This window comes from Vulpes lagopus, chromosome 7 (genome assembly GCF_018345385.1).
Source record: "Vulpes lagopus strain Blue_001 chromosome 7, ASM1834538v1, whole genome shotgun sequence".
In the NCBI taxonomy this organism is placed as follows: Eukaryota; Metazoa; Chordata; class Mammalia; order Carnivora; family Canidae; genus Vulpes; species Vulpes lagopus.
Genome location: NC_054830.1, coordinates 70373177 through 70386751, shown reverse-complemented (window position 1 = coordinate 70386751; position 13575 = coordinate 70373177). Strand labels below are relative to the sequence as shown.

General features: G+C 42.0%; 1 protein-coding gene across 16 annotated transcripts in view; it reads left to right on the top strand.

Annotated features, from left to right (window-relative positions):
* Positions 1-13575, top strand: part of ZNF462 (zinc finger protein 462) — a 188650-nt gene that overhangs the window by 78432 nt on the left and 96643 nt on the right. The window contains exon 1 of one of the 16 annotated variants that reach the window (XM_041763293.1): positions 7932-13028. The exons of the other annotated variants lie outside the window; for them this stretch is intronic. The gene's annotated coding sequence lies outside the window, so the exon portion shown is untranslated. Of the gene's footprint in view, positions 1-7931; positions 13029-13575 lie in introns of those variants that run through there. 16 annotated transcript variants of the gene reach the window in all.

Below are 13575 nucleotides of genomic sequence, written 5' to 3'. Positions count from 1 at the left end.
TTCTGTTCAGCTGAGTGAATGTGCTGCCTATTTCAAAAGTTGATAATGACTCAAGGGTATCCAGCTCTCAAGATTCAAGCCACTGCATGTTGGCAATGATACTGAATCCCAGTTTTATAAATAAAATGCCAGGGTGCCGCCTTGAAGATCCAGACATAGTCTGTGAGCACATTCTAAATCTTGATCCATGGGTACATAGCAGTGTCAACTCAAAAAAAAAAAAAAAAAAAAAAAAAAAGCAAAAAACAAACCACACACACACACACACACACACACACACACACACACACACACATACAGCATGTACACACACCCAGAAGAGAGAGTGCAAAAGGGAATGGCTTACTGTCATCTGTCTTTAACATAAGGTTACTGGTTATATTCAAAGAAATGAGACCCTAAGCCACAATGGATCTGTGAAATCATCCTGCCCAGCCTCTTTATTTTGCATCCCTGGAAAGGCTAAAGTGATTTGTCCAGAGTCCACAACGTAAGAAGTTAGTTAGGGAAGCCTGAAATGCAATTTCAGTTTCCTGCCTCGGCCATCTATGCTTATTCCACTAGAACAGCATTGGCAAGTAGCTTGTATTTCTTGTGCCCGTTTTGATTGATTGGTGGAGACTGCCCGGAGCTCCGCTTTGAGGATTCTGTGCCTTGTCGAGGCTTGTTGGAAAGGAGCATGGAGATCAAGCAGAGAGGGCTGCAGTAGGCGGGAGAGGGTAAATGATAGGCAGTGGCACTTCCCCATAGTTGCTGTCCCTTACAATTATGTGTTTTGAAATCATAGACTTATTCTTTACCAAAACACTTTCTCACTTAGTGTTCATGATGTCTTCCTGTTTCCAAATGTTCTAAACCAAAGAAGATACTCAGTCAAGAGGCGACTCATTCAGAACCGCTTATCCAGGTGACTTACCCAGGGTCACTAACTTGTTAGGTAGCAGTTGGAATCAGTGGTGGAGTGTTTGTTGTGGTTTTTATCAACCAGCCCAAGAGCTCTCTTTCTGCATTGTTCGTATAGTTGTAACCTTGATACTGGTGATGGATCACTCACCCTGTTCACTCCCACCTTCTTACCCATTCTGCACGTTGTCCACAGTTTCCCTTTTATTGCCTGCATGCTTTATGGGACCTCCTGGACCATTTGGTAAAGTCTCCCTCTGTGGATGGTTCAGAGAGGTGGTTAACTTGCAGAGGGTCACACAGTCAAGTTGTGGAAGAGAGCCAGGCTAGAACCCTGGTGGTGACCATCACTGCTCCAAGATATTTCCTTAGAGGTTTCCTTCTTGCTACAACACATGTGATGTTGAAACCAGAGGGAACCTTGGAGAGGTTATTTATTTAATCTTATGTATAGCTAGAGATATGGAATCCAAGAACACTGAAAGGACCTGCCCAACCAAGGTAACTAAGTTGTCAAATAGCACAAAACCCTGAGTCTTGAGGAACAAAGCCAAACCCGTGGTGTACATTTTTTTCCTTTACTTTTCTCTCTTTTCTTTATTTTAATGAGAAAAATAAACTTTTATCTCAAAGTTCACAGAGGTCATGAGATATTAAAATCTAAGCATTCTTATAGTTAAAAGGATGAAGTTGATTAGAAGAGGACTTTTTGGATTATCCTTACATGATGCATGTAGTAAATAATAAATTTGGAAGGAAACACTCTGATCATAAATTTCTTATCACAGGACCCTCACAAAATTTTTTTTTAAGATTTTATTTATTCATGAGGACACAGAGAGAGGCAGAGACATAGGTAGAGGGAGAAGCAGGCTCCCCGTGGGGAACCGATTCGGGACTCAGTCCTAGGACCCTGGGATCACGACCTGAGCCAAAGGCAGACGCTCAACCCCTGAGCCACCCAGGTGCCCCCCCTCAGAAGCTTATTAAGGATAATTTTGGAACCCATTCTGCTTCCCAAGATTGATGTGAGGCCACGTGAGAGGTATAAATGTGCCTAGCAATCTGAAGAGTGCTGTGAATTTGAGATTGGCGCAGTGCTGGGCACATGAGGGTCGTTTGTTCTGTCCCTGTGATTTTGGAGCACCTCCCACCAGAGCTCTGTCATGCTTACTGCTTGTATGAACCAAGAACACTTCGCCCTGGATAGAATCGGAGTTTGGGAGGGAGGAAGCTATGTTTCACGGGCAGAATAATCTGTTCACGTCTCATTTGAGATGAATACCATTGGTAACATATATAAAAGACCGGCAATTTCCTGTGTAGTCATTTGCCCCTCTTGGCTGGTCTGGAAAACAGAATCGAAGGTCTCCTGGTTGTTTTTGCGCCTTCAGCAGCAGACAGCTCCCCTGAGCAATGCTATTTCCATCTGTTCCCATTGGCCACTTGGTATCTACCCCGCTCCCCACCATATTAGCCCCTGAGGAAAGAAAGGTGTCCAGATTTCTAAGGGAGCTTGGTGCTCAAACAGGAGTCCACCCGTGGACCTCTTAGCAAGTAGGCGAGGTGGCCTACCTCGGATGCTTTGCTCTCTGCTGGACCATTTCCTTTTGAAGTGCCACCACTTACAGAATCATCAATAAAAACACTTCTCTTGCTCCTTGGGGAACCTCAATCTAACCTTGAGCCTTTGTTTTGGAAGATAATGGTATCTTTTCTACACAAACCTGGGAACAAACCACTCTTAATTCCTTTTCCTCCCAGTCAGTTGTTTTAGCAAAATGATCCCCTTTCACTTTAACAAAAAGATTCTCTTTCTTGCATAAAATATTCCGGATGTGCTTTAACTTGCCTTGGGGTCATAGCACATGTCTTCCAGGACTGATGAGTCTTGTCAGTTGCCCCAGGGTGAGAACTTTAATAAGCAAATTGCACACACCTGGTTTTGCAAAATATTGGCCTAATGGGGCACCTAGGTGGAAGTTCGTACTTCCACTCCCTGTGTACACACCCTCCATCTCCACCCCTTTTAAAAGAGAGGCCTCAGAAATTGCTGCCTCTCCATTTATCTTGTAAAACTTTCCTGTCTCTTTGCTCCCCTGTTGTGATCGTTAACGAGCTCCGGTTGTTGCTGTCACTGCTGCTGTCTTGGATTTGAAAGTAATGGCAGTGATGGGATGTGGTATATGTATGGGGGAGTCTGGTTAAAAGGGAACAGGGCTGGCGAACTCTCTTTGTCAGAGCATGCATCCCCCTGCCCTGCTCTTTGATTTGTGGCTGCCATGGGTGTTTGCACAGCCTTTCCCTGCTCAGACTCTTCTTGGTTAGTTGAAAAGTGACAGCCTGTTTGCCTCTTTTTGGACACTGGACACCAGGCTTACCTGTCTTTCACTCTGTGCATTCATTTGATCATTCATTCAACCCTTTATTGAGCATTTGACTACTTGCCAGGCTTTGTGCTAAATATTGAGGGTTACAGAAATGAAAGACCCAGACCCTCACTGCCTCCTAGAAACTCATAATCTAGTTTTTACATCTCCAGTAGTTGGCAGGTCAAACACACTGACACACCTCAAAGATGCATTATTGATGCAGTTCTTTTGGATTCTGTGGTGTCTCATGGCCAAAGATCAACTTCCTCAAATAAAGCTATTTGGATGTCTTTCTAGCCACCCATTCTTTTGGCCATGTTGGGGTACCCAGGTGATCAGGGTGCAAGATCAGCCCCTTTAAAAGCTGCAAGTAGCATTGATGTACATATATCCAGAGCAACTAATGGGCTTGACCATTTATTTGAGTGCTTTATGCTCTAGACTAGATTCCACATTGATCTCATATTACATCTGCCATCCTTCCAAGATGCTGGCAGGTTTCTTAGAGTAGGCTTTTCTGCGCTGGTCAACCTGTGTGTCATTGGATGACATTCTGCCTAAAATGAAATTTATGAAATTTGGTGGTAGAATTTAGCTCCTAGGCCTTAAAAACATACAGCTTTCCTGGCTTTGACTGGGCTATGGATGGCCTCACTCTTCAAATCTGTTATCAGCCCATGTTCCACCATCATTTCCGTGTAGGTACCACAAAAGTTCCAGTCGTCAACCCAGTAGCACCTGAAGTGCTTCCAGGAACACTGGTGATCCCCTAGTCTCTCGCTTTAGAAGAGTTTCCCAAACATGTTTGGGAAGATTCTTTCATCCACTCCTAGAGTCCCTTTTTGGGCGTATAAAAAACTAGCACATTTGAAACCATCCAATCATGTACTATCATATGTGCCTCTGGCAGTTCTTTATTCATGTCAATAAGCATGGCTATCCATTTGTTGTATTATGCAGTTAGGCTCAACGCCATTTGTGATGAGAAAATGTTGAGGCTTGTCCCTACTCACGCTGACATTTAGGCTTCCCTTCCTAGTATGGGTAAATGTCTCAGGTTAGCCAGATGTGTCTAGGTCAGAGGGCATATGCTTTGATATGGAATTCCAGAGGTCGTTCCCTGCCTTTGTCCTCTACACCAAAGCTCATGTCACTTGCATCATGCTGTGGCATGAAACAATATTGCATCGCAGGGAGTGCATAATAGACTGTGTTGTCCAATTATCATGAGATTACTGAATACTTTTGCCTGGAAACTTGCCAGCAATAGTGAACAAAGAGATGCCCCAAGCCACTTTCTCACCTTTATTCTTGAAGACTAAATGGCATTCTTAATGTCTGATGGTTTCCTCTGTACCCTTCTTATTGAGTAAAGAATAAGGCAAGCTTTTTTTTTTTTTCCCCCTTTGACAAAGAATGTGGCTAGTACGGGAAACCAAGATTTTTAGCCAATTTGATGAGAGTTGGTAAAAAGTCAAAGATGGAACAGAAAATACATAGGTTGGAAAAGGAGATACCAATTTTTAGGAAGTGGGAGATTGTTTGATATATTTACAGTAATAAAGAAAAGTTCTTCCGGAAACAAAAAGTATTGCAGAAATAATAAAAAGAGGCCAAAAAAAAAAAAAAAAAAAAAAGGTGCATTTCCCCAGCAAGCAAACTGTGAAGCCCATGCTTTTTGTTACTGGAAGTTCTGACATTTCTTGACTTCTCCAACTTTCTTGATTTTCAAAATCTAACATTTAATTCCAAAATCTTTATTCATCTCTGTGTTTTCGTTCTCCCCGAGTTATCTGTGTCCTCTGAAAGTTTAAAAACAAGTGATATTTTTTTTCTCATCTCTGTTGGCGGAGACACACAATGGGCTGCCTTTCCCCTTCTCTGTGGAAAGAATGGAAATATGGTAAGCAGCCAGCGGAGCTCCATACGGATTGACATTCCTTGCTTCTGCTTTTGAAGTTAAGATGGTCACGAGAGAGAAAAATATTTTCGGTTCCAAGCCTAAGAAAAGGACATTCCTTTTCGTCTTGGCACTCTTGTTTTCATGGTGTTGATTTCCCCTAGAATCATCTTCATTCCCATTAATAAGTCACATCTGAAAATGAAATCACTTTGGTAAGTTCTTTTCCTCTCCACACCCTTGGTTATAGAGAAGGTGACGTTTTCTTAGATTTATCTGAAGTAGCTTAGGATATATTTTCCTGGCATTTTTTTTTGTTCTGGGTTAGTTCCCATTGTTGATCAAGCATATTCAAGAGAGGTTTCCAGAGCCCTGAGAGATCCATCCATGCATTTTGTTCTGTTAAACAAAGAAAAAAATTCGAAAAAAGAAAAAGTTTAGTTTTCACCTTGCTTTAGAGAAGGAAATCTCAGAGGAATCATTTTCCTTTTAGGAAAATTGGGGTTTGTAGGTTAAATTCCACATTATACAAATTCCCTAATGACAAAGAAGCTTCGCGATCAACAATCTTTCTTCAAAATGCATTTCTGTATTGAAAGAGAGGATTCCATTTGAATCTGTTGATTAAGACATGAAGATGAGGTCTGAAATTGGTGGTGGCCCAAGGTCATTGGTAGAACTAATGGACCATTTGAAAATTATTAGCAGCTGGTTTAATAGAGCTGTAATAACTACAGCTGTGTGAGAAAATCCAAGTACAAGGTACTTGGAATGTCCCTTTGAGGTCCTTTCCTATTGTTCTAGAATAATCCTGACATCCATTTAGCAAAAGTACAACTTGGACAAAAGATTAGGTAGACTGTGTACATGAGTGTGTAATACAGGCTTTATTTGGTTTAGGACTTTGACTATATTTAAAAAAAAAATTGGCATCATTAAGCTTTTCCTACAACCAGCACATCTCTGTGTCCCCCACAATAGCACCACAACTTCGGAGTGTTACAGTGTTTGAGAACTTTAATGGGTTATCTAAGCAGTGTGTTCTCTCTTTGCGCTTAACATTTTTTATTAAAAATTTTAATCATATCAAAGGATTTATGGGGTTTAATTTGCCAGACTCCAAGGCAGTAGAGAAAAAGACAACTGGAGGAGATGCCATACTTTCTAAAACACACCTTTTCTTCAAACAGAAATGATGTTTCCAGTTTTATACTCAATAGAAGAATAATTTGCTTAGAACTTTGCTTTCATACCTGGATATGCATACACGTAGGCACGTCTGTATGCATATGTAAATAACATTTGGTCTGTACAGAAATATGCCCATTTCCTCCGTCTGTCATCTGTACCTTGCTTATAACCCAGAGACTTGACATGGAAGGGAAATGCAGAGAGCATTCCACCCGTTAATGAGTTCCACAGCCATGAGTCACCCTGGCCCCAGGCTTCTCCTCAGCCTCATCCTATTCCTGCTCTCAGAGTCAGAGGTCTACATCTCCAGTTCCTCACTTTGGAACTGGGGAAGAAGGTGGGAGATGACACAGCTAACATAAAGCAAGAGTCCTCAGGACTCTTGCATCTCAGCAAATTCCCAAAATATATTACCAAGACACAAAAGTGTGGACATCAGGTTTAGATCAATCCCTGCCTTATGTTGATTTGCGAAACTCTTTATAAATAAGACCAAGGGCTTTAAGAGTATGTTATGTAAATGTGTTCTGTACAATGGCTCCATGAAGCAGATAGGTTCTCTGTGACCCACAGAGGTCAAATGACTTCCCCAAAGCTACAGCTGGTTGAAAGCCAGAACAAAGTCCCAGATCTTGTCTTCTGACCAGCCCTTTCCAGTACACCATGGATGACTCACCCATGAATAACAAATGCTTTGTAGGTTTTTAAAGGAAGTTGGGGATATTCAGGAGACATCCTCTAACCTTGTGAGGGTGTATCATCATGGAAGGAAATCACCATGCTCTTCATGGAATAATCCTCCTCAGGGCCCGTGGCCAAGATGGTTTGCTATGGCTTATGTAGGTTGGATTGGACACGAGTGAGGACATGGTAAAGACTTGATGAAATAGCAAATGTCCCTGAAACAGTAAACAGTCCTGTCATGGTAGTTTCCCTTTGCCTTTACTTCACTCAGAAGAGATGTATTCCAGTTCATCCTCAGATCAAAGCAAGAGGCTCTAATAGAGAAGGGAAAGCGGAAATGCTCATGGTACTCGAGAGGACAGACACTATCAAATTACCCACTGTGTTTGTTGTTGAATCTTAAGTGTATTATTGTGTAGTGGATCCCATTTTCTTGTGATTCCTATTTCAAGGAGGAGAAAACAGAGGCTCAGACAGGTTAAGTAACTTGCACATGGTCACATCAGTTAGGTGTCAGTGCAGGGATGGGAACACAGGTCAGCTGTGCCCTTTCCATTGTGCAGTGCTGCCTACAGACTTCTCAGATTGTTGAGAAACATACTGGCATTGCTGGAGGAGTAGAGATGTCCATGCAAATAATGGCTAAAAATTAGTGACAAATAATTTTTATGTAGCACGTCATTTAATCTGTACTGTCATCCTATGAAATAGTACTACCGTTTTGAACCTGGATTCAAACCCAGGCAAATGGGCTCCAAGCCCATGCTCTTAACTGCCATGCAGGATACTGCTCTGTAGGCCAAGTGCCAGGTTCAAAATAGCCCTGGTTGGCCCAAGGTGTTTTTCAACCAGATCATCTCGGGGCGGCGGGGGGGGGGGGGGGGGGGGTGCATTATGAAAACGACCAGTTTAACAGTAAAGGTAAAGAAATTGTGGTTTGAGAAAGTCCTTTGTATCTCTGTAATTACAGAGATAAGCTACCAAGATATTATTTCAGTAATCCACAAAGCTTGATGTGACACCTTCCTTGTTGAATGGAAGAGATCTCTAGCTGGTTCATCTTTATCTTAAGGAAAATGTAAAGGTATTGCAGGGCTCTGAGCCAGGGAACAGATGTGATTAGATAAGCATTTTAAATCTCTCAGTCCAGATGTTCAGCTGCAGTAGGTGACTACCTTCAGGTGAGTTCCAGTGCAGACTCTATTGAATAAGTACTTTGTTCAAGTACCTGAAGTACCCGATGGTTGTCTGAGTCTGTACTGTCCACTATAGTAGCTCTGTTGAGCATTTGAAAAATACCTGGTCTCAATGGAGATTTTGCTGCATGTCTAAAATATGTTGAATTTTGAGACTTAGTAGATTAAAAAAAAAGAATGTGTAAAATGTCTCACTAACTTGTGTTTATGTTGAGTATATGTGAAAATAATAGTTTGGATATATTAGGCTAAATGGAATATATTATTGAAATTAATTATACCTGTTTCTGGCTGCTAGAAATATTTAATTTACATACATGGCTTGCAGGATATTTCCTTCTGGTCTAGGTAATTTTCTTGCTATCTAGTTAAATAGAAAGTATCTAAGAAGGCCATTATCATAGGTTGATGCGCTGTCTCTGAGTACCATCTGGCTGAAATGTTCCAACCTACGGACTCTTGCTTCTTAAAGTTCTTGGGTGACATTATATACTTTCATTGGCACTGTTCTTTTTAAAATACAGTTAAGAATATAATTTTTCTTGCACCGTCACTGAAGAACTAACTGTTCCTGACGGTTTTTTTTTGTTTTTTTTTTAAAAAAGAACTTGGACCACATCTCATTGTTTACTCTAGGTGGTAAACTGGTTATTAGATAGAGTTCACAGAGAGTTAGCTGTTGTCCTTATCTCCCTTCTAAATGTTTAGGTTTGACCCCACCCCCACCCCCTTCACCTCCAGAGTATCCTCCTAGCCCAGACCCTCTTTCTCTCATCCCTGGACCATCTCAGCAGCTACTTCAGCAGCTTCTGTCTGCCCCACCCTGCTCCCCCTCCCAGCCTCAGAAGTCCTTCATACTGCTGCCAAAATAATCTTGAGAGGACACAGCTTTCATTATATCACATTCCCCTGATGAAGGATGATAAGAGTTCCCTGTTGCTGTCCCAATGTAGGTAGAGGGGGAAGGATCTGACATTTGAGACTCCATAGATGTTATCTGTTTAATCCCTAGGAGATGGATATTTTTAGCTCCATATTTTTAATCCCTAGGAGATGGATATTTTTAGCGCCATTATACAGGTGAGGAAGCAGTTCTCTATGGTACCTAAGGTCAAGGGGTAGGCCATAAAGCTAGATCCTGACTGCTAGGGTGAGGTCCTGTCCTGTTTCTTTGCTAAAACCTAATGCTAGTTCTATTGACCATGATGGCTGCCCAGCTTTTAAAAACATTCATTATTAAACCCATGGACTCACTGTGTCCTTTGCTTTCCTAGTTGTTCTAATCATCTTTGTGCTTGCAAAATGTACCATAATAATCCATGCTTCATTATGGAGTGTTTAGAATTCTTCATTCTCTAATTTTTTTTAATGTTAAGTCTTGTCCCAACTGTATTTTTAAACTTCTGTTGGAAAGAACATGCCATTTCCCTGTCTTTCGTGCCCTCCCCACCATGTCCCCATGTTCCTTGTTTTTATCCCATGTCTAGAGCCATACCAGCTACCTAGAAGGCACTCAAATGTTCAATAATTGGATGGTATTGGCGCATGGTCGCTGATCAATAAATACGTATTTTTGGCTCAATGGAAAATGATTTTTCTTTTAAATGAGGGCAGAGAACACTAGGTCAGTGGCTCCCTCTTCACTAGTCTGGATGTGTGACGAAATGGCCGTTGGCAATGACAAGACACCTCTAAGCCAAACCTTACCTCATTGAGTCTCAGATTTCCTACCTTATCTCAGTCGTGGGATGAGATGGTCATGACTGGTGGCCCATGTATCTCCAGGGGGTTAATGGATTATATTGCTTCTAATATTTCCTGGAGGGACATTTAAGATGTCTCTACCTGTTTGGGAGTAGATTCAGGGCAGAGTTGTGGTCTTCCATAAGGACTCTTGGAACAAAACTGAACATTAGGTGGAATGGTCAGTCACTGGGGTCAACGGATTGATTAAAGTTGTGATCATTTATGTGTTCCTGCTAAACTTTGCTTTTTCAAATTGTGTGGGACACATCTGCTCCTGCCTGAAGTTTACAAAGAGCGCTAGCAAAGCATTGACATTTGGTCTGTTTGCTAATCGGCAGTTAGTGTTCCGTGGTCAGTCTTGGCTGTACTCCTTTTGTTCACGTGCCCACATTATTGTGTGGACACATATTAAGTATTTAAACACCAAAGTGATCACACACCCACACGTTCCCTAAAATGTGGGTTGACTTGTTGGAACTGGGAGACTTTTTTTTAAGGGAGACTGTTTAGCTTGTTTACCTATTTCTCTGAAAACACTTAAACCTTAAAAAGAATTTCCAGCTTGTAATAACCAAAATATATACAAACATTATAGAAGTTGGAATTCAGAGAAAGTGAAAGTTCTTTTTAACCCTACGCCCAGAGAAAGCTTCTTTTAAGGGTTTGGGGCACAGATTGTCTCTTTCCTATATTTATATACTAGCACGTCGTTATTACTATTGTCATTTAAGTAGCAATAGACTGTGCATTCTGTTTTGCAACTTACTCTTTCATTTATCTGAAATGTTAAGGAACACTTACTTAAGAATTCCTTAAGGAGAAGGACAGGTTTTATAAGGTGGGCAAAGGAGCTGGATACCTGGGGTTCTTAGCTTGGGTGACAGAGTTTTGCCGATGTCGTGCTGAACTTTGGCCCTCAGTGACCTCATTCTGTTTTCATAAGTGGGTCTTTAAAGACCTTTATTTTTTAAGGTAATTCTGGAAAAAATAAACTGTTTGGAGACCTGTTACTTCTTTTCAAATCTGGCATTTCTCATTCCCCCCTAAATACACCAGTCTTCTGGAATGCAGGACTGTTTTATGAGTGCAAGTGGTATTTTGTAAGGACAATCTACTTGGTCTGAAATTTCATCGCCAGAGGCAGGAACAGTATAAGGAGCATGGTCATGTGCACCAGGAGGATGGAGGTAGAAACATATCATTAAGTTAAAAAAACTCCAGATCAGCTGGGAAGTCTTAAGACAAGGACAGCAATTGAGATTAGGAAGGAGATGCCTTGTGCCTGAGAATAGAATACAGAGGGAAAGAGGCCCGCAGAAGGGTCCTGCTCATCTCCCTTGGATGGCATCCAGCCCAGGGCATCCAGCCCCAAGGTCCCTAGCTCATGGTCACATGGGACTGAGGCTAAAGGCTTTTGCTGTTTCTGACCCTCAGCTCCTCTGTCAGCATCCCCCTCCACACATGTACACACAAATGTACACAGCCCATCAGTCCAGCTTGATTCCTTATTCCTGGAGACTAAAACATACTTTTCTCCACCTTTATAATTTCTCCAAAGGGATGCATGTTACAATTAAAGTTTCTTTTTAGTATGCATGAGTTTCTTTCCCTTGAAAATCTGTGTTAAAGTATGTCTCATAACAAGTTTGTTTCCAAGTAGAGGAAGGAAAGTGTGTGGAGGTTCCAGCCATTGGCTGAGGCTGAGAGGCTAAACCACACACACACAGTCCTAGCTCTCAAGGAACTCACTGTACACTGTGGGGAACAGGCGGTTAAGCATAACGACCTAGTGCTGTATACAAATTATAGTATAGCACATACTACCTAATTCTTTATGAAAAATGCTTCGGAGATTTAGGGGGCATCTAGGAAGGGTCTCAATCCAGTCCTGGGGGGCCAGGCAGGGCTTTCTAGAGAATGTGGTTCTCAACTGGGGCATGCACATGTGTGTGTGTGTGTGTGTGTGTGTGTGTGTGTGTGATTTTTTCAATCCAATGGAAAACACTGTTGGATATACTCCTGGGGTTGTTGGGAGCAGGGGAGAGAGACGTTACTAACCTCTAGTGGGTAGAGGCCAGGATGCTACTAGACCTGGGCCAAGGACACCCCCACCCCCAAATTCCCACCCCCAACAATGATAATCTGGCTCTGAATGTCCACGTACCAAGATTGAGAAACCCTGGGCTGAACTGAGAATGAAGGATGAATGTAGGCCTGCGGTACTGGGGCTGGGTGAGGATGAAGACAGTCTGTGGAGTCCAGGGGAGAGAGTTACTTACAGGAGAGCATGGGCTCTGGTGGAGAATGGCATGGAAGTAGCGGCTCAGAGAGTCAGAATATCCTTTCATTGGTCTGAAGAAAGTTGTTTTGGAAGAATGCTACTTAGAAGTGCCAGGTGTAGAGGGCTGAAGGAGAAGTAGGGAGCGGGAAAGCAGTTTGTCTGTGAAAAGGGAATTTATGGTAGTAATGGCAGTTATAATTGAGCCTTCGTGTATGTCGGAAACTGTGCCACATGCTTCATGTTCACTGTCCAGGTTGTTCCACACAATAAACCTGTGAGATGTGGATTTTCTTTGTATGGATGAGGAGATAGGGGTTTGGAGAATTTAAATAATTAGTCAAGGATTCACACAGCTCATAAATCATGGAATTGGGATTCAACCCCAGGCATCTTGGACTATACCTGTATTGTTTCCCGAGGGAAGAAGATAGGCCAGAGGGACATGGGTTGAGTGGGAGTGCTTGTGTGTATCTGTGTGTGTATGTGTGAGTGGGTTTTCAGATGGGAGTGATGTGGTGAGTAGAGAGAAATTGAAAATGCAGGTCACGTGGGCTCTCGGATAAGGAAGGAGAGGAATTGGATCAGGAGCCCAAGTTGAGGAGTCAGTCTGAGATCATGGGGATTGGAAGTATGTCTTCCACTTGTGGCAAAAGAAGATGGAAAGGATGGGTACCCCTTGGGATGAGGAAGGGAAAGGCAGACAGAAGATGGAAACTTCTTCCTCTCAACTGGACACAGCCAAGAACGGGAGACAGGTAAACATCAGACTTCGGGGTAGAACTGAAACCAAGAATTTGCAGGGTCGCCAATCTGACGTCAAAGAAAAGTTGGGAGAAAACACTGATTTAAACAGATCCAAGGTTGAGATTTTTTTTCCAGGTGGTTATGAAGGAAAGACCATGAGTAAGGCTTCATACTTTAATTTTAGGGATTCATTCTCACAATCTTCTTTTTCGCCTGCTTAAGTTCCTTTAAGGAGGTCAAGTGTAGCTTTTCTTTTCACAGAACTAAATGATTTGTCAGTGCATCGATAGAGCAACTTGTTGCTTGAAGATTGATTATATGTGGATATAATCGATTAAAAATTATCTTCATGACCTTATGACTGGAATTCCTAAGATCACTGGATATGCTTATCTGAGATTATTTATTTAAGGAGTTATTAAAGAATACCAAACAGGATAGAGAAAGAATGCCAGGGTTGGCAGGAGACTGAACATTCTTAGTAAGGTGAGCTGTAATAAAGTCATCAATAACCAATATGTTGCCAAATCACTTAAGTGCTTTACATTTGATGAGAGT